The sequence below is a fragment of the Panthera tigris genome, chromosome B4 (genome assembly GCF_018350195.1).
Source record: "Panthera tigris isolate Pti1 chromosome B4, P.tigris_Pti1_mat1.1, whole genome shotgun sequence".
Taxonomy (NCBI): Eukaryota; Metazoa; Chordata; class Mammalia; order Carnivora; family Felidae; genus Panthera; species Panthera tigris.
In genome coordinates, this window is record NC_056666.1 from 111,571,783 (window position 1) to 111,599,697 (window position 27,915).

The window sequence follows — 27,915 nt, forward strand, 5'->3', positions numbered from 1 at the left end:
ATTATGAAAGTAATCAATTAAAGATTAAGAATTAATTGAAAGTTGAGGGTGTTCCTCAAATGGTTGATGGCTGCCACTGAAAGCCATGTCTGAGCAGAAAATAAAATGAGTGAATACGGGGGTGCTTTGGTGGCTCAGTCTATTGGGCGTCCAACTCATGATTTCAGCTCAGGTCATGATCTCAGGGTCATGAGGTTGAGCCCTGTGTCAGGCTCCGGATTATCTGTCTCCCTTCCCTCTCTTTCTGCCCCTCCCCTGCACGTGCTCTCATACTCCCTCTCTCTCTCTCTCTCTCTCTCTCTCTCTCTCTCTCAAAATAAACAAAACATTTAAAAATGAAATGAAATATATAATATAATATAATATAATATAATATAATATAATATAATATAGTAAAATGAGTGACTATGTGGATGTGTGTAAAAACAAATTCATAGTGGAAGGTTACAGTAAAATTGTAAAATGTTTACTGATCTCATGGCATTGAACTGCCTGTTATTCATTTGGAAAAAAGAAGAAATTGTTTTAATGAAAGGTTTAATTTATATAAAATAAAATTTAAAAATAAAGATGTTTTGAAAGTTTACATTAGGAATATACATACATTCATAAAAGACATGTATAAGAATATTCATAAAATTTATGCACTAGAGCCCCAAGCTAGAAACAGCCCACATAACTGTCAAGAGTAGTATAGGTAAGTGAACTGTAGTTTATTTTTATAGTAGGATAATATACAGAAATGAAAATATTAAAAATTACCAATATTCAAGACAATGTGAATGAATCTCATAAAAATAACATTTAATAAATCACATGTAAAAACATGTGATTGCATTCATAGAAAGTTCAAGAACCTGCACATGATAACATGCATTAAAAATATCCATGTTTAGAAGTTATGATAGGTTCCCCTGAGGGTAAGAGTGTAGTAGCTGAGAGGTGACACAGAGGGTGGGAGGGTTACCATAATGTTCTGGTAAAAAATGTTCTGTTTGTAATCTGGGTGTTGCTTACACAGACATATTCACTTTGTGGAAACTCACTTAGCCGCACACTTGTAATTTGTGCACTTTTCTATCTATGTGCAATAAAAATGCTTAAAAAAAAAGGCAGTGGAAAAGCTGGAATGTTCTGGAATGCTGAATATATAGCCCATTGAGAGTAGAAGGACCGTATCATCTATCCTAGGACTGGTTGACATCTTAAACAAAATTGGCATCTTCAACTGACTCTTCTCTGAAGATTATAGTATTTTAATACATAAAAATACTTCATCGGTGCTGAGTCACCTGGCAAGACCAGCATAAATTCTGTGAAAGTTCTCAATTCTTAATTGTTTTTTCTCAGTTGAATGTAAGAAAATTTTAACTCATGAGTGTTCATGGACACTGTATTTTTTACTCATTGAGTACCTTTCTTAGGCAAATATTTTTGTAAGATAAAATTCATCAAATAATATCTCTATGTTGATTTTGATTGGTTTGCCAGACTTAGGTGCTGTGAAATTGTAAGGCTTCTTAATTTCCTTTCCTTCCTTTATAGAATATAAATTTATCAAATTAAAATAAGAATGCAATCAAAAGAGACTTATACAAGTGGAACTCTTCTAAAGTGCAATTATGAAATTAAATCTTTTTTTAACTTTTTTTTCAATGTTCATTTATTTTTGAGAGAGACAGAGACAGAATGTGAGTGGGTTGGGGCAGAGAGAGAGGGAGACACAGAATCCAAAACAGGCTCTAGGCTCTGAGCTGTCAGCACAGAGCCCGACGTGGGGCTTGAACCCACGAGCTGCGAGATCATGACCTGAGCCAAAGTCGGACGCTCAACCAACTGAACCACCCAGGCACCCCTGAAATTAAATTGTAAACACTGTAAACTCTATCATCTAATTTTTCAGTTCTTCCCTTGCTTTCATAGCAATACATTTTAATTTTGTCCTGTTTTCCCATTCTACCTTAAATAAAGCTTTGATTCAATAAAAGCTTTGAAGGCCATCGTTAATTGTTGCTCTATTTATTTAATACTTTGGCTAAAGAGTTCAAAGACATTTTAAACAAACGTAAACAAAATTTAAAGGACTGATACACCAAAAAATTAAAAATTATGGTAGTACATGTAGTTGATTCACAAAGTAGATTTCAAAAGCTCATATATGTTTAAAATCAAATTGATGAAAGAAATCTAAGTCAGAAAGCGTACACTGCAAAGCCAAAGTGTTCTTTTGTGTTCAACATCTGCTTCATTTCAGAAAAGTTACTCTCACTATATATGTATAAAAGTAGTTGTACACATTTTGACACTTCAACTTATTTTTGGATTGGTATAATAATTCAGCTAGTTTTACACAATTATAGATTAGGTGTTTACCACAACCAATGCCAAAAATATTTCTATTTCTTAAATTTTCTTAATTAGTAAGAAGCTGGCTTTTCCTCCACAATGTGCTCCACCAAAAATTGTATTCATACTATCACCTCAAAAAAATCATATCTGATTTTGAACATTAATTATGTGTATATTAGCATTCAAGATGTCAGAGTGTTCACCTTTGACCTAACAAATTTCCTAAAATATTTTTTAGATTACATGAATAGGATGAAACAGTATCACATTGAACAGAATTAATTTTTTTTTTGATATGCTATTTGGAGTATCTGATAACATATAAAATTTGTATTATGTAAGTGTTCATGAAATTCTTCTGTTAATGGAACTAGTATGATGGCTATTGCTTCATGGTTCTATACATGCACAAGAGAGCTTAGAATTAAAAGTAAGAAATTTGATCTAAATGCAAAATCAGACTTCACAAAGTAAATTATAAACATACTTGCTGAAATTATCTGTGTTCTGAACTCCTAATTTTTGCAGAGGTGCTGAGGTTTTGCAGCAGTTTCTGGTCTCCAAGTATTCAGTGATACCACTGTGGCTCCCATAGTAAGTGGTAAATATCAGCAAGCATTTTGTGGAAGTTACACGTTTATCATTAACTTTCTAGAGAAATTAAAATGCAATAGGCATTTCACTGGACATTGACTGGTGTTTACTTTACATTTATTGTTGCCAAAAGAGTTTACTGTAAAATGAAGAAAGAAGTGTTACCAAACCAAAAAAATAAATATTCATAAATTAAGAAAAATTGAGAAAATCACTGTAGCAAGGATGTCAAGATTTCTCTTTACTATAGGACAGGACTGCTCAACTTCTAATCTCCTGTATATTTTGTCTAAAATTCAGAAGTTTAAGTCTCCCCATTTTCATTAGCTCCACTAACTGGTGGCCAAGTGACTTAGTGCAACTCCTGGGGTATAACAGAGGCCACAGCTAAACTGCATGGTACATGGCAGGGTCAATAGGACAAAGAATTCCTAATCCTACCTACACTGGAAGGAGTTGGTTGTATCTGACCACCTAATTCTTCACTCAGCCACTTTAGTTAGCTACCACCCTGAACACTGTCTTGAAAAGGAGCTACCTTATTTTCCTCTAACTTGGAGACATTTGTTTGGTCATCTTTTAGATTTACCTAGTTATAATAAGAACTCTGTTCTTTGCACAAGTATCCCATGCCACTGGATTGGACCATGACCAAAGCTAGAGGTGAAAATTGTTCACCTACACAATATATCTTATTTTAATACAGCAACAAATAATAATATTTCATTGAAAAATAAAACTCTGGGACGGATACTAAAGTGCATGGGATTCTGGGACAGTAGGTGACAAGTTAAGAACTCTTTCAAGTTTTTAGGTTGGAATTCATGTAATCAGTTCTCAAAGAATGAAGCTTTCCTGATAACTTTTACATACCTAAATGTACCCCACTAATCCCTGTTAATCTCTTTTGTAGCTATTTGGGTGAATCATTACTTTTTCACAGTTCTTCTCAATATGGAAGTGAAACAAAAAGAAAAGGCACTTTAAAAAGAAAAAAAAGAAAAGAAAAAGCAGTCCATAAAGAAACCTAAGCAGAATAGATTTTCCAGTTGGCCAACAATTCTAGGTGGGAGTAGGGTAATTGGAAGCCTAGTGAATTTATATTCTTTTTCTTTCATTGGCTAATAGATGCCATATTGTTTTATTCTGTTAAGACTGACAGCAAATTATTATCATTCCTTATTTGATATATAGTTCATTAGATTGCTTCTGTAGGTGATAACTCAATGATTCTTTGGTCTCCATTTGGAACTGGTAGCTTTTCTATTGATGTAATACTTGGTATTCAATTTTACAGACTTATGTTGTTGAGGGAAATTCTACAGTATAATACCTGAATATATCTGTATTACTTGTGATTGATGGGACCAATATAACCAATCACTAATTGACATCTTACTTAATCTGAATGCATGAATATTAAAATAAACATGTAGCAGAAATAATTGTCTTCTAATAAAATGGCTCAACCATCAATTATTATTTTTCTCCCTGTGACCTCAACAATCTTATTAGCAATAAAAGCTTTTTTTTGTGACAGTGCTAATAATTATGTTTTGGGACCCATAGAAAATTCCCCTATAGGATTTTAAAATATAAATTTAAAAAGTGTAGTCTTATATTGTTTTCTGGAGAAAGAAAGAATGTGATTCCTGAAATAGACAACTCTTCAAAGTATAGTAAGATAATTTTCACAATTTCAGGCAGTCATTGCTTATTACTCTCATTTACTCAGTCCAGAGTCCTCCATATATGTTCCCTATTGAAATTTGATTTAAACAATTAAACCAAAACATATTTTGCATCCTCCTTTTTCAAACTGATTTTCATTTCATGGCTGTCACTATGACATGACCAAATTAAACTGTGAATAATTGAACATTTTGTATTATAATAATGGCAATAATATTGGCTGATCATCACATAGTCATTTAGTTTGTTCGATGAAACCTAGTTGTTAAGATGGGAAAAATAATTCGCAAATTCAATTTATTATTTTTTCTAGCAATCTAGAAAACTAACGGCAACAGTTTTTTTTTTACTTTTTATAATTTTATTTTTTTTAATTTACATCCAAGTTAGTTAGCGTATAGTGCAACAATGATTTCAGGAGTACATTCCTTAATTCCCCTTACCCATTTAGCCCATCCCCCCTCCCACACCCCCTCCAGTAACCCTCTGTTTGTTCTCCATCTTTATGAGTCTCTTATGTTTTGTCCCCCTCCCTATTTTTATATTATTTTTGTTTCCCTTCCCTTGTGTTCATCTGTTTTGTCTCTTAAAATCCTCATATAAGTGAAGTCATATGATTTTTGTCTTTCTCTGACTAACTAATTTCACTTAGCGTAATACCCTCCAGTTCCATCCAAGTAGTTGCAAATGGCAAGATTTCATTCTTTTTGATTGCCAAGTAATACTCCAGTGTGTGTGTGTGTGTGTGTGTGTGTGTGTGTGTGTGTGTATATATATATATATATATATATATACACACCACATTTTCTTTATCCATTCATCCATCGATGGATATTTGGGCTCTTTCCATACTTTGGCCATTGTTGATAGTGCTGCTATAAACATTGGAGTGCATGTGTCCCTTCGAAACAACACACCTGTATCCCTTGGATAAATGCCTAATAGTGCAATTGCTGGGTCGTGGGGTAGTTCTATTTTTAGTTTTTTGAGGAACCTCCATACTGTTTTCCAGAGTGGCTGCACCAGCTTGCATTCCCACCAACAATGCAAAAGAGATCCTCCTTCTCCGCATCCTCACCAACATCTGTTGTTGCCTGAGTTGTTAATGTTAGCCATTCTGATAGGTATAAGGTGGTATCTCATTGTGGTTTTGATTTGTATTTCCCTGATGATGAGTGATGTTTAGCATTTTTTCATGTGTTGGTTGGCCATCTGGATGTCTTCTTTGGAGAAGCGTCTATTCATGTCTTTGGCACATTTCTTCACTGGATTATTTCTTTTTTGGATGTTGAATTTGGCAAGTTCTTTGTAGATATTGGATACTAACCCTTTATCTGATATGTCATTTGCAAATATCTTCTCCCATTCCACAAGTTGCCTTTTAGTTGTGCTGATTGTTTCCTTCCCTGTGCAGAAGCTTTTTATTTTGATGAGGTCCCAGTAGTTCATTTTTGCTTTTGTTTCCTTTGCCTCCAGAGACATGTTGAGTAAGAAGTTGCTGCAGCCAAGATCAAAGAGGTTTTTGCTTGCTTTCTTCTCGAGGATTTTGATGGTTTCCTGTCTTACATTTAGGTCTTTCATCCATTTTGAGTTTATCATTGTGTATGGTGTAAGAAAGTGGTCCAGGTTCATTCTTCTGCATGTCGCTGTCCAGTTTTCCTAGCACCACTGGCTGTAGGGACTGTCTTTATTCCATTGGATATTCTTTCCTGCTTTGTCAAAGATTAGTTGGCCATTCGTTTGTGGGTCCATTTCTGGGTTCTCTATTCTGTTCCATTGATCTGAGTGTCTGTTCTTGTGCCAGTACCATACTGTCTTGATGATTACAGCTTTGTAGTATAGCTTGAAGTCTGGGACTGTGATGCCTCCTGCTTTGGTTTTCTTTTTCATGATTGTTTTGGCTATTCAGGGTCTTTTCTGGTTCCATACAAATTTTAGGATTATTTGTTCTAGCTCGGTGAAGAATGCTGGTGATATTTTGATAGGGATTGCATTGAATATGTAGATTGCTTTGGGTAGTATCGACATTTTAACAATATTTGTTCTTCCTATCCAGGAGCATGGACTCTTTTTCCATTTTGTGTCTTCTTCAATTTCTTTCATAAGATTTCTATAGTTTTCAGTGTATAGATTTTTCACCTCTTTGGTTAGATTTATTCCTAGGTATTTTATGTTTTTTTGTGCAACTGTAAATGGGATCAATTCCTTGATTTCTCTTTCTGCCACTTCATTGTTGGTGTATAGGAATGCAACCGATTTCTGTGCATTGATTTTATATCCTGCAACTTTGCTGAATTCATGAATGAATTCTAGCAGTTTTTTGATGGAACCTTTTGGGTTTTCCATATAGAGTATCATGTCATCTGCTCAGAGTGAAAGTTTGACCTTGTCCTGGCTGATCTCGATGCCCTTTATTTCTTTGTGTTGTCTGATTGCAGAGGCTAAGACTTCTAACACTATGTTGAATAACAGTGGCAAGAGTGGACATCCCTGTCTTGTTCCTGACCTTAGGGGGAAAGGTCTCAGTTTTTCCCAATTGATATTAGCGTTGGGTCATTTATAAATGGTTTTTATGACCATATATAGAAGGACCATTTTAAGTCCTTCTATCCCTACTTTCTTGAGGGTTTTTATCAAGAAAGGATGCTGTATTTTGTCAAATGCTTTCTCTGCATCTATTGAGAGGATCATATGGTTCTTGTCCTTTCTTTTATTGATGTGATGAATCACGTTAATTGTTTTGCAGATATTGAATCAGCCCTGCATCCCAGGTATAAATCACACTTGGTTGTGGTGAATAGTTTTTTAGTGTATTGTTGGATCGGTTAGCTAATATCTTGTTGAGGATTTTTGCATCCATGTTCATCAGGGAAATTGGTCTATAGTTCTCCTTTTTAGTGGGGTCTCTGGTTTTGGGATCAAGGTAATGCTGGCTTCATATAATGAGTTTGGAAGTTTTTCTTCTATTTCTATTTTTTGGAACAGCTTCAAGAGAATAGGTGTTAACTCTTCCTTAAATTGTTTGGTAGAATTCCCCTGGAAAGCCATCTGGCCCTGAACTCTTGTTTTTGGGGAGATTTTTTATTGCTAATTCAATTTCCTTACTGGTTATGGGTCTGTTCAAATTTTCTATTTCTTCCTATTTCAGTTTTGGTAGTATATATGTTTCCAGGAATTTGTCCGTTTCTTCCATATTGCCCATTGTATTGGCATATAATTGCTCATAGAATTATCTTATTATTTTTGTATTTCTGCTGTGTTGGTTGTGATCTCTCCTCTGTCATTCTTGATTTTATTTATTTGGGTCCTTTCCTTTTTCTTTTTGATCAAACTGGCTAGTGGTTTATCAATTTTATTAATTCTTTCAAAGAACCAGCTTCTGGTTTCATTGATCTGTTCTACTGTTTTTTTTGGTTTTGATAGCATTAATTTCTGCTCTAATCATTATCATTTCCTGTCTTCTGCTGGTTTTGGGTTTTATTTGCTGTTCTTTTTCCAGCTCCTTAAGGTGTAAGGTTAGGTTGTGTATCTGAGATCTTTCTTCCTTCTTTAGGAAGGCCTGGATTGCTATATACTTTCCTCTTATGGCCACCTTTGCTGCATCCCAGAGGTTTTGGGTTGTGGTGTTATCATTTTCATTGACTTCAATATGCTTTTTAATTTCCTCTTTAACTTCTTGGTTAGCCCAATCATTCTTTAGTAGGATGTTCTTCAGTCTCCAAGTATTTGTTGCCTTTCCAAATTTTTTCTTGTGGTTGATTTCGAGTTTCATAGCATTGTGGTCTGAAAATATGCATGGTATGATCTCGATCTTTTTGTACTTGCTGAGGGCTGAATTTTGTCCCAATATGTGGTCTATTCTGGAGAATGTTCCATGTGAACTGGAGAAGAATGTATATTCTGCTGCTTTAGGATTAAGTGTTCTGAATATATCTGTTAAGTCCATCTGGTCCAGTGTGTCATTCAAAGCCATTGTTTCTTTGTTGATTTTTTGATTATATGATCTGTCCATTGCTGAGAGTGGGATATTGAAATCTCCTACTATTATGGTATTACTATCGATGAGTTTCTTTATGTTTGTGATGAATTGATTTATATATTTGGGTGCTTCCACACTTGGTGCATAAATGTTTACAATTGTTAGGTCTTCTTGGTGAATAGAACCATTAATTATGATATAATGCCCTTCTTCATCACTTGATTCAGTCTTTATTTTAAAGTCTAGATTGTCTGATATAAGTATGGCCATTCCGGCTTTCTTTTGTTGACCGTTAGCATGATAGATGGTTCTCTATCCCCTTATTTTCAATCTGAAAGTGTCTTTAGGTCTAAAGTGAGTCTCTTGTAAACAGCATTTAGATGGGACTTGTTTTCTTATCCATTCTGTTACCCTATGTGTTTTGATTGGATTATTGAGTCCATTGATGTTTAGAGTGAGGACTGAAAGATATGAATTTATTGCCATTATGATGTTTGTAGAGTTGGAGTTTCTGCTGTTCTCTGGTCCTTTCCAATTTTTGTTGCTTTTGTATTTATTTATTTATTTATTTATTTATTTATTTATTTATTTATTTATATTTTCATCTTTTCTCCCCTCAGAGAGTCCCCCTTAAAATTTCTCGCAGGGCTGGTTTAGTGGTCACAAACTCCTTTAATTTTTGTTTGTGTGGGAAACTTTTTATCTTTCCTGTTTTGAACGGCAGTCTTGCTGGATAAAGAATTCTTTGCTGTATATTTTTCTGATTCAGCACGTTGAATATATCCTGCCACTCCTTTCTTGCCTGCCAAGTTTCTGTGGATAGGTCTGCTACAACCCTGATCTGCCTTCCCTTGTAGGTTAAGGACTTTTTTTCCCTTGCTGCTTTCATGATTCTCTCCTTGCCTGGGTATTTTGTGACTTTGACCATGATATGCCTTGTTGATGGTCAGTTTTTGTTGAATCTAATGAGAGTCCTCTGTGCTTCCTGGATTTTGATGTCTGTCTTTCCCCACATTAGGAAAGATTTCTGCTATGATTTGCTCACATAACCCTTCAACTCCTATTTCTCTGTCTTCCTGTTCTGGAACCCCTATGATTCTGATGTTGTTCCTTTTTAATAAGTCACTGATTTCTCTAATTATTAAATCATGCTCTTTTGCCTTAATCTCCCTCTTTTTTCTGCTTCATTATTCTCCATAAGTTTGTCCTCTATATCACTGATTCTCTGTTCTGCCTCATCCATCTTTGCTGCCACGGCATCCATCCATGATTGCAGCTCAGTTATAACATTTTTTATTTCATCCTGACTAGTTTTTACTTCTTTTATCTCCACAGAAAGGGATTCTAATCTATTTTCCACTCCAGCTCGTATTCTTATTATCGTGATTTTAAATTCTGGTTCAGACATTTTACTTGTATCTGTGTTGGTTAAGTCCCTGGCTGTCCTTTCTTCCTGCTCTTTCTTTTGGGTGAATTCCTTCGTTTCATCATTTTGAAGGGAGAAGAGAATTAATGAGGTAGAAAAAATTAAAATTAAAAAATTAAAATTAAAAATATTAAAATTAAAAAATTAAACACACACACACAAAATCAAATAAATGATGCTAGATCCTAGGTGTGGTTTGGTCTGGGTGTTTAAAGTGGTTGATAGATTAGGGAAAAAAGGGAAAGAATAACAAAAAAAGATAATCGTTTGAAAATTTGAAAAAAATGAACACACTGAAGTAGACTAAAATGAAATGATGGAAGTAAACTAGAATTTGAAAAAATTCACACAGAAGTAAAAAATATAGTACAAAAATATTTTTAATAAAAATTGAAAATAAAAATGAATTTTTTCTCTTTCTGTATTTAAGAAAAAGAAGTGAAGAAGAGTAAAAAAAATAGAAAGAAAGAAAATTAAATAGATGGACCTGCTAACAGATTGAAATACAACTGAAATTACATTTTCCCCTGGAAGTAAGACTATGAAGTGCTTTATAGTCCATAAACTAAGCAGGTGGTGAGACTTGTGTTCTTGAAGAGCGAGGTTGGCCCAATTGTGCGGGGCTTAGTGTAATGGCTCCATTCTCCACTAGATGGCGCTACGAGCCTACTGCACTTGTAGGTGCATATGCGCATGCGCGAGAGTCGTGAAAATGGCATCACCCATCTACCCAGTCTTTAGTATAAGAACTCTCTTCTCCCCGATCAGCAATCACACACCCATCCTTTGTCTTCAGCTTTCATCCACTCCCCACTTTTACCCTGTCTGTGACCCACCCCCAGGTAGTACCTCTCTCCTGAGTTTTGTCTCAGATGCAGCTGTTTTCCCGGCCCCATAGTTCTGAGGGTTTGCGGCTTTGTCCCAGTCTGCCCCTCTGTAGAGGGTCTCACTGAGCAATGGCTGAATGCCAGCTGCACCCAGGAAAGTTCGTGGGACCATGCTGCTGCTGGTGCCCAGAGACTGTGGCCAGGTGCCAGCCCCCCCAGAAAAAGTTTGCGAGATAGTGTAGCAGCAGCGTTTCAGGGGTAATGGAAAATGACGACACACATCTGGCACCAGGCTTCACCCTTAAGGACCTTGTTCCAGCACCGGCAAATGTGGCCATTCTCTGGGATCTACTGGGCCCAGGTTGCCTCACAGCCTCTACAAATGTCCTTCCAGCAGTGGAACCGCTTCTCCCTGTGTGGCCCGAGAACCTCCCAGACCCCACTCTGCTCCTGGAGATTCGCCCTTCCCACCTGAGCACCTCAAGGTATCGAGCTGCGGAGTTGCAGCCTTTGTGCTCCCGTTGTTTGCAGTCTCAGTGGAATTTAAACCTCTCCCTTCTCCTTTCTCCTTTCTCCTTTTTTAGTTCAGTCCCTGTGGCTGTTTCCAATTTTCCGTTTTCTCTACAGCTGCTTTTGGGGAGGGGTGCTTTTCCCATATTCTCCCTCCAGCCTCTTACCCCCGTCTCTGTCCTCTCTCCACACACAAAAGCACCTCCCTTCCCGCACCATCTTTCTCCCCAAATTTACCTCTCTGTGCCACGTACTTGCTGAATTCTGTGGTTCACGTTGTGCAGATTGTTGTGTTAATCCTCAGATCAGTTTTCTAGGTGTGTAGGATGGTTTAGTGTTAGTCTGGCTGTATTTCATGGATGCAAGACACACATAAAACTTCCGTGCTGTTCCGTCATCTTGTCTCCCTCCCAAGGGCAATAGTTTTTTTAATTATGACTTTAAATAAACAAAGTTTTAGGTAATCTTATTCTGTATCTAAATTGCTGAAGGTTTCTGTAGAAATTGCTGGAGGAGTCAGGTAGAAGTGATTTACTGGGATACTTCATGAGGACAGATGTTAATAAGAGCCTTGGGTCAAAGTTCTGATTATGCCATCAATTTATTCTATCACCTGAGGTGAGTCATTTCAAGACCATGAGTCTCAACCATAAAATGAAGGGTTGATTATTCTCTCCAAGGTACATTCCAGTTTGATATTTATCAATTGAGATGTGAAAGAGGAATTGATGTATATCTGAAGAAACTCTTAAAGTCTTAGAGTTCTTTTTTCTCCTAATGTAATTTTTGTTTTTTTCTGGCTAATTTCTCAACCTCCAGGTCTTAAAAACACCACTTCCTCCCCTTTGCCTCCTCCATTACTTCTGAATGAAATTGGTGTGGCTCCTGTGTTCTCCTGTAGTACCCTGTACTTATTCCCATCAAATAAATTATCAGTCTCAGTTAATTGCCTATTTATTTTTATACTGTCTAAAAGACAGGACCAAGTCCTATACTCATTGTATATCCAACATCTAGCATAATGTTCACCATTAATAAATGTACAATAAATGTGTTGAATGAATGAAACATTAAAATCTATATTTATAAAAGTAGTTTTCACAAGTTCCACTTTGTTTTATTTTATTTTAGTTAAGTTATTTTATTTTAGTTTAGTTAAGTTTATTTATTTATTTTGAGAGAGACAGAGACAGCACAAGCAGGGGAGGGGCAGAGAGAGGGAGAGACAGAATCCCAAGCAGGCTCCATGCTGCCAGCTGAGGAGACCAATGTAGGGCTTGAAATCATGAACCAGGAGATCATGACCTGAGCCAAAACCAAGAGTTGGTCACTTAACTAACTGAACCATCCAAGGCACTCCATACTCTTTTTTTTTAAGTTTATTTATTTATTTTGTGAGGGGAGGTGAGGAGCAGAGATGGAGGGAGACAGAGACTAGGTTCTGCACTATCAGTGCAGAGGCTGATGTGGGGCTTGAACCCACAAACCACGAGATCATGACTGAGCCAAACTCAAGCATCAGATGCTTAACTGACTAGCCACCCACGTGCCCTTCACAAGTTCCACTTTAGAAGTACCAAGTACAATCCAAGTAAAAGTGAATAATTTTGCACCAAATCCAAATAAAAAGTTTGAATGTGACCCTTATACAGAAAAATAAAACTAGAAAATGGAGGTACCTAATTATACTTCCCTTCAATTTTTTTGTATTGCTTTTATGTGAAAGATGATGAATGACCAGAAATTTTGTTGCATTTGGGTAGATTGAGTGAATGTTTTCTTAGGATATTTTAAATGAATAAAACATATTTACTATTAAAAATGACATGAAGTGATTTTTAACTAGGAGATTTTTTTTAATGTTTATTTATTTTTGAGAGAGAGAGTGAGACAGACCGTGAGTGGGGGAGGGCCAGAGAGAGGGAGACACTGAATTGAAAGCAGGCTTCAGGCTCTGAGCTGTCAGCACAGAGCCCTATGTGGGGCTTGAACCATGAACCGTAAGAACAAGACCTGAGCCAAAGTGGGATGCCTAACTGACTGAACCACCCAGGTGCCCCTTTACCTAGGAGATGTAAATGCATACGTGCAACTTACGTATTCAGCCTGAAGAAGAAACTAAATATATTAGAAATACATAGCAAGAAAGTTACTTAATTGCTCTTGCCTTCTGAGTAATAATTATGATGACTAGAGGAATATATAAAAACAATAAGAATGCAAAATAATACTATCTGTCTTTGTAGTAATCAAAAAAATTCGTAAGATAGTGACTGTGACCTAATCCATAAATACATCTGCTGAAAGAAGCTGTGCTCTGAACCTAAATACATGTATTGTTCAATCATATGCATGCTCACAGTGTTTTAAAAAATCTTGATTCAGTGTTTAAAAGATGACAAGGCACCATCATTCTCCTTGCTCCAACTTCCTTGAAGTGCATTTTTTATATATCAAAGGTCAAACTCACTGACTTGCTCAGCACAAAACGTGAAAAGCAAGTTCTAAGGAAACAGGTCACAGATGTTAAATGCTTCAGGTCACAAGGCATACCCAGAAAGGGTTTTCTAACAAGCTTCGGAAAATGCAGGCAAGGGATGGCATGATGCAAATGAGGTGACCTTAATCAGAAACATTCCTGAAGGAAACTGTCTTTACATCATGTAAAAATCTCACATCTGGAGTTACAATAAATTCTCCCCTGACCCGGGGCAAAATACAATAAAATAATGCTCTTTTTAGAAACTATTTTAAAATCTATGCCCACTTTCTCAGGCTCAAAACAACTACATCACTTGCCAGAATTTGAAAAACCTTATAATCCTATAAAGTAGATCTAGATATTGAACTGTCCATATTATCTGAATATAGAGGAACTTGCTAACAAGTAATACTAGAAAATTCTGCTCTGTGGCTGTATATAAGAACCTAATGCAATTTCAATTATTAAGCTGTCTTAAAATGTAAAGATTATTATTCTAAGTGAAATATGTGGTAAAAGTCTTACTGCTGACCTAGTTTAAGTCATTTTAGACTATTTATTTAGCTTTTTTAAGTTTATTTATTTATTTTGAGACAGACAGAGATAGCACAAGCAGGGGAGGGTCAGAGAGAGGGTGACAGAGAATCCTAAGCAGGCTCTGCACTGTCAGCTTGGAGCCTGATGTGGGGCTCGAACTCATGAAACCATGAGAACATGACCTGAGCTGAAACCAAGAGTTGGATGCTTAACTGACTGGGCCACCCAGGTGCCCCCATTTAAGATTATTTAAATTTACTAATTAATAAGCATATATTTTCTTAATCTTTAAGAAATGTAATATGCAAAGAAGAAGTACTCATTTTTAACTCCTGACTACCCAAACACATCTAACATAGGTGAAAACTTTTAAGTATATTGGAATTTCTATTGGAAAACAAAAAAAGGTATTAACTCTTGAGAGTAACTACTCTCTGGCAGAAGGATAATGGGACTTAGAACCAATTCCTGATTTTGAAAGGCAGTGCCTGAATTTACAAGCTGTGTGAGCTTAAGCAAGTTATAAGATGCTCTTCTCTAAATACCTGACAATGAAAATAAAACAAATCAACCAATATATAGCAAAAGTTGACATTCAATTTCTCTCTTTCCTTCCATGTGCAAAAAGTACTATGTGATTTAAGTGTCTATTGATGAAGCATTAAACCAAAGATTATTATAACTTTTATTGTTGTAAATGTTCTTAAAGTTCTATGAATTTAACTCCATCTTTTCATATATGACATAATACAGACCCAGGATGGTTGGGTAACTTGGCCAAGGTCATAAGCAGTGAAGCCAGAAATAAAACTTGTTTCTCTAAACTTACAGTCCGTTGTTTTTTCCAATTACACCTTCTTCAGATATTACACTGATTTTATAAAATTCTTGCATGCAACTTCTTATTTAAGCAATGAGTCTACCAAACCACACTGTCTTAGAGATGTTGTTCGAATTTTTCTTCCCAGTCCTCTCCTTGGTTTACTGAGCAACCAAGTTCAGTCAAAATTATTTATTACCATTTCTTCTTCTCTAATGCACAAATGAAAATGCTCACTATAATAAGGATTCTAAATATTTGTATTCTAGAGCTGTGTATTATATGCAACCACAACATGGTAATGACTGAAAAAAAGATGAAAAGAGAATAAGTGATCTTCAAGATTGAAATTACAAAATGTCAATGAACTGAAAAAGGATACATTAAGGAAATTCTTTTAGATGAGAAAGCACAAAGAAAAATAGAAAATATTATGCAACCAACCTACAAACTTTTTTCCTAAAAACCTAAAGGCATTGACAGCACACTGACATAAGCTCTTGTTGCAGAAAATTCAGGTTTGAAATACTGCTCTATAACCACTTATTAGACTATTGAATATTACGTAGGAGGATAGAGAAGGCAGTCTTTTTATTTTTCATCCCACTTAGAGATAAATTAAATTCTCGTCAGGCTGATTTATAGAGTCTACTAGATAAAACTTTTCCCTAAATTAAAAAAAAAACAGAAATCAGACAGTCTCTCTATTAGTTATAACACAGAGAGAAAAGTCCGTGGGGTGTCCCTGTGCGCGAAACTGCCTCAGTTTTTCTTATATAGAACCCCCTTCTATAAGCAGGGCATTGTTTTCTTGAAATGTATTCTCTCCATATTTCCATAAGAGTATAAATCACAAGCCAAGTGAAAATATTTAAGATATAAAAAGGGGGGGCACCTGGGTGGCTCTGTTGGTTAGCATCTGACTTTGGCTCAGGTCAGGATATCATGGTTCATGGGTTCGAGCCCTATGTCGGGCTCTGTGCTGACAGCTCAGAGCCTGGAGCCTACTTCAGATTCTGTGTTTCCCTCTCTCTCTGACCAACTCCCCCCCCCCCCCCAGCTTGTGCTCTGCCTTTCTCTTTCTCTCTTAAAATTAAAAAATAAGCATTAAATTTTTTTAAAAAGATCTAAAACGGATAATACAGAACGAGTCATAAGGGGGAAGAGTGTTTGAAGGCCAGATTACATAATAGAATGTCATCCATTTCACTATGTTTTTGGATTTTAAGCTGAATTCAAAATAGTACACTTTCTATGGTGATTAAATGCTAATTTTGTCTGCTGGCATTGGCATGATTAGAAAATATGTATTCTGTTCTAGATGAAAAGTCAGTCTTGTTGAGAAGTGGGAATAAATACAATAAATAATCCTTAAAAGACAGTGGGAATTTCAAAATGTTCAGGTCTAATAGAATTACAAACTGAAGCTCATGTGAATGATTTATATTCATTTTTCATGTTACTTTGGACAAGTGGTTACTCTCTACATGTGTGAATTTGGAAATCTACCTTTAATTCAACATTGATGTGTTTCATTATAATATGATTCTTTTAGAAAGTAATGATTATGAAATGCACCCTCTACTAATTGTCAGGCATGTTTTTTACATTTATCCAATTTTCATTCTCAAAGCAGTCCTATGAAATTCACATCATTATTTATATTATATAAAGGGGGAAATCAAAACAGCAATAGGTGAATTATTTGCAGAAATAACAGAGTTGAGATGACACTTAGTTGTTTTGGTTTTTTGTGTATATGTGATTTAAATTATAATTTAATTCATATGGACATATTAATATAACAAATTTTAATTGAATTATTCTTAGTATAGTTGAAAAACAAATGACCTAGTATTTGCAACATGTGTGTTTTCTTTTTACCCCAGGTTTTATTGAGATATAATTGACAGAGAACATTGTATAAGCTTATGTTGATTTGATACATTTATGTGTTATAACATGATTTCCATCATAGCTTTAGCTAGCAATGCTATAATGTCACATAATTCCATTTCTTTTTTGAGGTGAGGCCATTTTAAGATCTACTCTCTTCGTGACTTTCAAGTATGTAATACAGTCCTGTTATTTATATTCACCTAGATCCCCAGAACTTATTCATCCTCCAACTGTAAGTTTGTTCAATTTGACCAATTTCTCCCCTCCCTCATTCCCAGTAACCACCATTCTACTGTCTGTTTCTGTGAGTTTAGCTCTTTTAGATTCCACATGTAAGTGACATCATATGGTGATTTGTCTTTGTCTTATTTCAGACTGCTAAATGATAATGCCCTTAAAGTCCATCCATGTTACCTTCCTTCTTATGTCTGAATAATGTTCTATTGTATACATAATAACATGTCTTTGTCCATTCATCCATTGATGGACTGTTAGTCTGTCTCCATATCTTGACTATACTGAATAATGCTGCAATGAACATGGGAGATCAAATATCTCTTCAAGATCCTTCTTTTCATTTGAATGTATATCCAGAAGTGAGATTGTTAGGTCATATGGTAGTTTTGTTTTGAAGTTTTTGTGGAATCTACATATGTTTTCCATTGTGGCTGCACCAAATTACATTCCCGCCAGTAGTACACAAGTGTTCCCTTTTCTCCACATTCTGGCCAACACTTATCTCTTATCTTCTTGATGATAGGCATTATAACAAGTGTGGGTGATATCTCATCATGGTTTTGATATGCATTTCCCTGTGATTAATGATGTTGAACACGTCTTCAAGTACCTGTTGGCCATTTCTGTGTTTTTTTAAACACAATGTTTATTTAATTCACCTGTCCATTTTTTTTTTAAGTTTATTGATTTATTTATTTTAGTAATCTCTGCATCCAGATTGGGACAGGGACCCATGACCCTGAGATCAAGACTCGCATGCTCCACTAACTGAGCCAGCTAGGCACCCCATCTGTCCATTTTTAAACCTGATTGTTTTGTTATTATTGAGTTGTAGAGTTCTTTGTATATTTATCAGATTGATTGTTAGAAAATATTTTCTAACATTCCATAGGTTGCTTTTCATATTGTTGATTGTTTCTTTTGCTGTACAGAAGCTTTTTAATTTGAAGTAGTCCCACTTACTAATGTTTTTGCTTTTGTTGCTTGTGCTTTTGTTGTCCTATCCAAAAAAAATCATTTTCAAGACCAATGTCAAGGAGCTTTCCAAGTTTTCTTATAAGAGTTTTACAGTTTCAGGTCTTATTTTTAAAGTCTTATGTTCATGTTTATGCTTATGTTTATCTTTCAGGTCTTATGTTTAATTTTATGTTATGTTTATCTTATGTCTTATGTTTATCTTTCAGGTCTTATGTTTAATTTTGAGTTACTTTTGTGAGTGGTGTAAGATAGGGGTCCAGTTTCATTTTTCTGCCTGTGGTTACCCAGTCCTTTCAACACCATCTATCAAAGAGACTATCTTTTTCGCATTGTGTATTCTTGGCTCTCTTGTGAAATATTAGTCTACTGTCTATGGGGAGACCTGTTTCTCGACTTTTGATTTTTTTTGTTTATTTCGTTTGCCTCTTTGCCTGTATTTATGTCAGTAGCATATTGTTTTGCTTACTATACATTTGTAATGTAGTTTGAAATCAGGAAGTGTGATGCTTCCAGCTTTGTTCTTTTTCAGGATTGCTTTGCTATCCAAGGTCTTTTGTGATTCCATATGCATTTTAGGATTGAGTTTTCTATTTCTATTTCTGTGGAAAAATCCCCATTGAGATTTTGATAGAGATTCCATTGAACGTATGGATGATTTCGAGTAGTTCTTCCAGGCAATACGAGAATTTTCCAATCTCTCTTTGTTCTTAGTTTAGTCATCTGAAAAAATGATGATATAGTAATACTTTTAGAATGATTATCTATGTAGAATGCTTAGAGTAATTCTCATTATGTAGTGTACTCTTTATAAAGGTTATTTTTCTCCAGTTTAGAAATATTAACAGTTTTCCCTGAGTTGGGATACAATCCAAATAATGCTGAGCAAATAAAATTAAAAAATAATTATTTTTGATGAATAAACAAGTTATGAAGATGTGACATTACCACTTCCAATGCACTTAAGTGATTTTCTAATGAAGATCATTATAATTTGGCCCAAGGCCCATGATGCCAAAATACGGATTTTATGGACCTTATTTTTCCAGAACTAAACCATTGCTTGGCTATATAAAATAACTCAGGAAATGTTTTAATATACATAAAGTTCTACATTTTATTGGTTATATTGCTGTGACCTGAATGGCCTCAATAAGGGTGATTGAAATGATTGTTTTATAATAATGTACTCTAAATAGTTAAGTAGTTGACTTTGTTGCAATATACAAAAGAGGAATAATCAAAAATAAAATCAAACGAAAGTTTAATATACAGGAAAGGGAATTTTAGAAGCAAATCATGATAAAACATGACTTTACAGGTAATTCTGGACATTTAAATCGCAGTAACCCAAGTCCTGGTGCCAGTTAAGAGTTTTCTGCCCCAAGTGTTCCCACAACGAAACCACCAAGAGAACCAAACCTTCCCCAAAGCTCCTCATGAAATGCCCTTAAAATGAAGAAGTAACCTGGGCCTCGGTGCCTAACCTGCACTTTTATTTGCAGCTTTTAGGTAGTTCAATTTCCATTAAAAAGTCTTGCTTGGCTTTTATTGATTTTTAATGACAATATAAAATATATACTTTATATTTTAATATATTGTATTATTTTGCTAACTAGATTATGTTCAGTGTAGATTGTAGTTTTAGCCTACTCTCTGTTCTTTTGAATAGGGTGAGCCAAAACCTAAAGCAAGAAGTTTCTGTATTAGCTATTCTCGCAAAAGAGAAGATAAGATGTCTTTGTCTTTTTTGTACCCCTTTGGGATAACTTACAGAATTTTCTCCTATCCCCTAGAAGGAAGTCTTCTAGTCCATTCCCAACTTGTGACTATCAATATAAAAATCGGTACCTCTTGACAACTCAACAGAAGCACAAGTTAAAACTTTCCTTAAGAAAGGATCAATAAATAAATAAATAGAAGAATAAAGGAATATAAGCAAAATTAAAAATTAAACAGTTGAAATATAAATAAAGCCTGTAGTTTAATTAATAGTATTGTGCCACTCTCCTGATTTTGATGATTGTATTATGATCATTTAAAATGTTATCATTGGGGAAAGATAGGTGAAGGGTACATTGAACTCTATTATTTGTATAATTTCCACATAGAGTTTAACACTATTTCAGAAAACAAAGGTTTTGTTTTCAACCTAATTATGGTAGAAAGGTGGTATACTTGAAATTACAACATTTTACCCCTTGAATTGCTTAGTCCACATGCTAGAAAATCAAGTCATGAATCACTGTCATATTCATGGTTTCTAACATGTGTCTCCCTGTTACCACCAAACCTCCTTATTGATATTGTAATTAATTGTGCTGGATGCCAAAGAGAAATGATATACTCAGAAAACTTCTTGGATATTCCCTTGTTGCATTTAGCTCTCAAAAATAATCAGGTGGTCCAGAATATCTCACTAAAATACTTTGGGGAGTATAGTGTAGCACAATGATGTTTCCTTAACTAAGCTCTTAAATCCATGTTTCATTTTTCTGCTTCTGAAATAAACCTAATTACTTTAAGCTAGTTCGAATGAGATGGCATCGAAAGGATTTTTCTAGTACATCATTCTTTCCAAAACAGTTTTATCAATTTTTCAATGTGTATGCCAAGAGCAAGGGTCATTTTAAGGAACACATGAGATGATATGTGTGTATATATGAACATTTTACAAACTCTAAAGCGAAATACCCATGAAAGTGCTGTGATCATTTCTGTTTGAATCACTCTAACAACGTGTTTGGAATGATTCTGAATGCAATCAGATGAACAGCGTATGGCCTCTTACTGAAGGTAAACAAGGCTTTGCAGTAGCTGGATGAAATTAGACAACCCTCAATATGTCTGAATCCTGGTTTCCTATGAAAATAGGGATACAGAATCTGGAATCGTTGTGAAGATTATGTTACATAATTATGCTAAATTGTCTACAACAATTGTTAGCATATATAAGAAGCTTGCATATAATGAATTTCCCCACCCTCCCTACAAAAGACAGAAATTAAATTATCCATTGGCAAGTGACTCTGACATTCCTTGAGAGAATATGTCCTGTCTATTATTAAGCTCCAGCTTCTACATTCATTTGGAGATAATGTCTTGACTATTTTTGCATTGATAATTTAAGGATTAACAGGACCCCTAAAGCTCTGAAGAAATCCACAGACTATAAGTAACCCAGAAAGCATTTCCTGTTATTATAGCTACATAGTAATACATTATATTAATTTGAATTTTTATTATCCTGAATTGTTTTTAACGTAATACAGCTTTCATTGTGTAACAAAACTCTACCAAACTGTACTAGCTTCTGATTGTCTCAGAATTTAGCACAGTGCCTGACACAGAATACTCAGTAATGTTTGAGGGATGAATAAAATGATGAATGAATGAAATACTTCCCCAATGATATTTGTGAAAAAAATAGTTAAATGATTCAATGCATTTCTTTTATGCAGCTATAAGAACAAGTAAGATGTAATTATTAGGATGTATTGTGCAATTTTATAGGAAAGTTTCAGAAGAACATCATTGAACAGGTCATCATTTGATTCTAGACCACACCTGCTAAAATTTATAATAGCCTCCTTTTGTGTGGTTCTAGGTGATTAATTTATACATACAGATACTGATCATGGAAGTATGTGCTAACAACAAAATTAAAAGGGAAACCCTTTGCTCAAAGTTATCAGTGAATCTTTTTAAAGAAGTGACACCATTAGAATGCCTTATGGAAGAACTTAGAAGTCAACACCAAATGATTGCCCAATAGTGAATAAGTAATGAAATATTAAGATTCATCCATTCTTTCTCAAGGTGTCCAGTATCAGTCTTTTATCCCAACTTGCTGGATACTGGAACTGTTCCAAAGTCTGAATCTTCAGGATCTGCCCACTGCAGTCCTCAATTGCTGCTTGCTCACCGGTCAGTCTTTCCATCACAGGACACAGTAGCTGTGCTCAGATACATAGTCATCAAGTGACATGACTTCTACAATGAGTGCTAGCATGTCTCCTAGTCCTATGAGCCTCAGTCACAAATAGAAACTCAGACCTATGTCCCTTTCTAGTCAGTCCCAAAAGTCCATAAGTAGCATTTCCTTTGTTACCATAGTAGGTTAGTTAGTAGTACTTGTTATTAAACTTCATGTAAATGGACTCATCCGGTATCTGCTTTTATGTCTGGTTTCTTTCCTTTTACCAGATGAAAGAAGTTTGAAATCTATTACTCTGTTGTATCAATAGTTTATTCCTTTTAAGTGTCCCATGTTTTGGATACACTATAATTTGTATATACATTTTCCTGTTGTTAGACATTTGGGTTGTTTCTAATATTTGGCTATTATGAATAAGGATACTATTAATATTCTCTAATAAGTCTTTGTGGACATATGTTTTCATTTCTCTAATAAATGCTTGTTCAAGTTGGCACATATTTAATTAGTCTTTTTAATTATTTTATATAGCATATTACTTTATATCTTGTTATAAATCTTTGGTTAATCTTTATGTATATAAATATTTATATATATTTATATATAAAGAGAGACAGAGACCTACAGAAAATATATATAATATACCAATATATACATATATTTCCCCTCCCTTATGTCCCTTGCCTCCTTCTGTCTTTAACGTAAACTTTTCATAAGAAGTTTTAAATTATGATCTAGTTCAACTTTTCTTTGTTTTGTATGTGCCTAGTGGTTTATGATTCTTCCTAAAAAAATATTTGCCTACCCCAAGTTTGTGAAGGCCTTCTCCTGTTATTTCTTCTAGAATTTTAGTACCTTTAACTTTTATGTTTAAAGCTATGACCATCTGCATTTAATGGTAGTCTATGCTATGAGGTATGTGTTTATTTTATTTTATATAGAAAGTCAGTTTGGTGCACCATTTGTTCAAAGGATTTATTTTCTTGTTTATTGCTTTGGTTGAAAACCACTTGACCATATGAGTATCAGTGTATCTTAGAACTCTTCGTTTTGGTCCATTTATCTACATTTCTGGCTTTAGCCATCCTGTTTTGATAACCTTAACATTAAAGTAAGAGTTAAAATCAGGAAGTGCAATTTCTTCACATTTGTTATCTTACATGATTGTTTTGTTTATTGCCAATCATTTGCATTCCCATTTAAGTTTTAGGATCAGTTTGTTAGTATATACAACAAATACTGATGAAATTTGGATCAAGAGAGCATTGAGTTTACACATCAGTTTGAGGATAAGGAAAATTTTAGTTATCAATTTGTCTTTGCAACATGTTACAGTTTTCAGTGTAGGAGTCTTTTGTGTCATTTGTTAAAATTGTTGAATTTATTCCCAATTATTTTAGGTTTTCTTGATGTTATTGCAAATAAATATTTCTATTTTAACTTTATTTGTTTTCGATTAGTATATAGAAATACAGTTGATTTCTATATATTTGTATGCAATGAACTTTCTAAATTTTCTTGTTAGTTCTAGTATTTTTCTTTAATTTTTTTTAACGTTTATTTATTTTTGAGACAGAGAGAGACAGAGCATGAACAGGGGAGGGGCAGAGAGAGAGGGAGATACAGAATCTGAAATGGGCTCCAGGCTCTGAGCTGTCAGCACAGAGCCTGACGCGGGGCTTGAACTCGCAGATCATGAGATCATGACCTGAGCCGAAGTCAGACACTTAACCGACTGAGCCACCCAGGCACCCCTCTAGTATATTTTTATAGATTTCCCACGTGTTTCTTTGGAAGCAGTTATATTAACTATGAGTAAAGACAGTTTTCGTTCATTTATTTCTATCTTTATTCCAGTTTGGTAATTGGTATCTTCTTATTTTTTGTAGGTAAATCTGGCAAATTTATTAACCTTTAAGTGGAACCAAATTTTGGCTATTAAATTTTTGTCTATTGGTATTTAGTTCATTGCTTTCTGCTTTTATACTGTTTTTTAATAACTTTACTCTGGGATTAATTTTCTGTTCCTTTCTTTGCTTCTTAAAAAACTAAGAATCGTTATTTTTGTTATTTTCTTTTTTTCATATAGGCATTTAAAAGTATAAACTTCTGGGGCGCCTGGGTGGCGCAGTCGGTTAAGCGTCCGACTTCAGCCAGGTCACGATCTCGCGGTCCGTGAGTTCGAGCCCCGCGTCAGGCTCTGGGCTGATGGCTCGGAGCCTGGAGCCTGTTTCCGATTCTGTGTCTCCCTCTCTCTCTGCCCCTCCCCCGTTCATGCTCTGTCTCTCTCTGTCCCAAAAATAAATAAAAAAAAAAAAAAAAAAAAAAAGTATAAACTTCTAAGAAGTGATTTTGCTGTATCCACTAAATTTTAATGTGCTTGTTTTCATTATTATTCGGTGAAAATATTTTCCTACTTTTTGGTGATTCTTTAAAAATTCTTGATTTACTTACAAGAATGTATTTAATTGCCAAATATTTGCATATTTTCTAGATATTTTACTGTCAATCAATTCTAATTTAATTCTATGATAGTTTTAGATCAGAATTTATAAGATTTTAATCTTGAGTTAGAAGTACTTTATAGCCAAGCAGATAGTTTACCATGGGGAACATGCACATTCAATGTTTACGTATTTTGCAGTCATATTCTAATAATGTCAGATCAAGATATTTAACAAAAATGTTCAAATTTTCTAAATCCTTATTTTTTTCTGGTGGACCCTCCCCAGATTCACAGATTCCTATATTCAAATGTCTGTTTCACATGTCAACTTTAATGTCTAAAAGATACTTCAGACTTCGCAGGGAGCTTTGCACAAATATGTCCCCACACAAAGTCTCCACTAATTCAGTAAGGTCCTCCATTATTCAGCCCTTTGTCCTTTGCCCACGTCAAACACTAAGAATAATCCTTTACTTCCTCTTTTTTTTTTAAATCTTACTCACTACTTCCAACCCATTAATGGATTCCATTCTACCTCAAAATATTAAATCTGACATTTCATTGGCAACCCTACTGATAAATCTGTGATCCAATCATGTTATCTTTCACTGACTGCTCACCCGACTGTTCCTGGCTGTATGTCCCAGTTGTCAAAAAGAGCCAGGGTGATCTCATTAAATCATTCATTGTCTTCCTATTGCAACCAGATTAACATAAGCTCCCTATCATGGCCCACAGGACCTATATGAGATGGCCCCTGAATATTTCTCCGATACTCAGTACTCTTCCCCTTCTTCATTATTCTCCAGACGTGGTGGATCTCAACACAAATATCAACTCTTCAGAGGGAACTTCCTTTGACTTCTCAAATTCATGTACTACCTACCATCATATTCTCCATTTTATGCGATGTTATCTTTTTTATGACCCTGTTATTACCTGAAACTATTTTATTTGGGTATTTATATATTCCTTATCTTCCTCATTCCTAGAATGTGATACTGTAAGGGGAGGGATTAGGTAAATTGTGTTTAGTGTTCCTGTTGTATACTTTATCTCTTGTACAGTGCCCAATATAGTATCTACCCAATAAATATTGATTGATTGATTGATTGATTTTTTGACTCCTCTGAGTTTAGAAAGGAGATCTAGGCATTTCACTTAATTATCAATGATAAATATTCACAGATTTCACTGGCTACGTGGCTTTTTCATAGAAAGCCATGAATGGGAAGATTCCTGTAAGTCATTCACTTTTTAAATAACCCTCACTCCTTCTGTTTTAAATTCCTTCTCTATATTCTAAATTGATCCCTCCTCTCTCAACCCAGTATATGAAAAACAGCTGGCTGTGTCTCTTTGTACCTTTCTGTCATTCAAAGACCATCATAAGGCCAACCCTTTTTCTTCTTTCCAAACTAAATAATTCTGCCATTTAAAAAAAAATTCTACCATTTTTAACACTTACTGAAGCTCTGTATGCCTATTCTTGAAATCTTTCTCTGGACTCTGCATCCTTTTCCAGTAGAACTTTTTGTCATGTGCTAATGTTCTGTATCTGTGATGTCCAGTACAGCAACCCCTAGCCATATGTGTGTAATGAGTACTTGAAATGTGAGGAACTAAGGGACTTAATTTTAAAATTGTATTTAATGTTATTTATTTACTTATTTTTAATATTTATTTATTTCTGAGAGAGAGAGAGACGGAGACAGAGACAGAGTATGAGTGAGGACACAGAATCTGAAGCAGGCTCCAGGCTCTGAGCTGTCAGCACAGAACCAGACATGGGGCTTGAACTCATGAGCCACGATATCATGACCTGAGCCGAAGTTGGACGCTTAACCGACTGAGCCACCCAGGTGCCCCAAATTATATTTAATTTTAATTAAAATAAAATTTAAATATCCACATGTGGTGGGACGCCTGGGTGGCTCAGTCGATTAAGCATCCGACTCTTGACTTCCCTAGTTCATGAGTTTGAGCCCCATGTCTGGCTCTGTGCTGACAGTGTGAAGCCTGCTTGGAATTCTCTCTCTCTCTCTCTCTCTCTCTCTCTCTCTCTCTCTCTCCCTCTGCCCTTCACCTGCTCACTCACTCTCTCTCTCTCAAAATAAATAAACAGACCTAAAAAATTTAAAAAATTAAAGTAAATATCCACATGTGGTTAGTGGCTACTGAAATCACACTATTCTTTTGGAAGCTGTGGAATATTCCGTATACTCTGAGGCATAAGCATATTTTACTTACCAGTGGTGACCCATATTAAATATGAAATAGGATATTATTTTTAAAGTTTCTGGGGAACAATGTTCCAACACATTTTTTACAGCAAATGTTGAAGTTAGATTGTCTTAAACTTGACTTTAATTATAAAATTGATGTTAGAACATTAATTAGCTGTATAAAAATCTTTTTGTTTATGGAAGAAGCTCACATTAAGAATCTTTATTTCTGCATTGTAAAAACTTCTGTGATGTTCTTCATATATGGCTTGATATCTTCGTATATGTACTTGATATCTTCTTGATGAAATGAAATATATATGTAACTATTTGGTTTTCCTAGTTTTTTAAAGTAAATGCCATTTGGACTAGATTTTCCTCAGATACCATTTAATGATGCTATGTTTAAACTTCTTAACACTAATGAAATCCCTTGATGCTATACTTGTTTTTGATTTCAAGGTGAAGGATGTATATTAATTAGAGACAACTGGAGGCATTTAAAAGTCAACCTCACATATCTGGGTCATGGTTCGGTCATAATATCCCATGTGCTTTCTGATTGAAGCACTTCTTCATTAAACAAGTAAGCAAGATTTATTACAGATTTAGTTCTCAAACACATTTTCCTGTTTCCAAATATTTCATTTCTGATTTGGGGTATTAAAATGAGTGCTACCTTTGTTTTGTTTTGTTTTTTTAAACGCTAAATGTCTTGATTTAAGAAATGAGTGTCTATATTTGCTAGCTTATTTAATTGAGCTCCACATAATACTCAGGTTCCAAAACTCATTTATGCTGAGTAAATTGGATATAAAATATAAAACCAATGCCTTTTACATTGAAATGTTAGGACTAGTCCTAGTCACAAAGCGTGCTTGTACATTTCTGTACCACTTCTAATACCTAAGCTTTATTTAGGACAGGGATTTAAAAAAAATTAAGGGCAGTAAAAGCCTTCCAGATGTCATCTGTGTTAT

General features: G+C 34.9%; 1 long non-coding RNA gene across 8 annotated transcripts in view; it reads left to right on the forward strand.

Annotated features, from left to right (window-relative positions):
* The window catches only part of LOC107179968, a 225,957-nt gene that overhangs the window by 181,025 nt on the left and 17,017 nt on the right, over window positions 1-27,915 (forward strand). For 6 of the 8 annotated variants that reach the window (XR_006220121.1, XR_006220115.1, XR_006220120.1 and 3 more), the window contains one exon: window positions 27,398-27,521. The exons of the other annotated variants lie outside the window; for them this stretch is intronic. This is a non-coding gene — a long non-coding RNA (uncharacterized LOC107179968). The remainder of the gene's footprint in view (window positions 1-27,397; window positions 27,522-27,915) is intronic. 8 annotated transcript variants of the gene reach the window in all.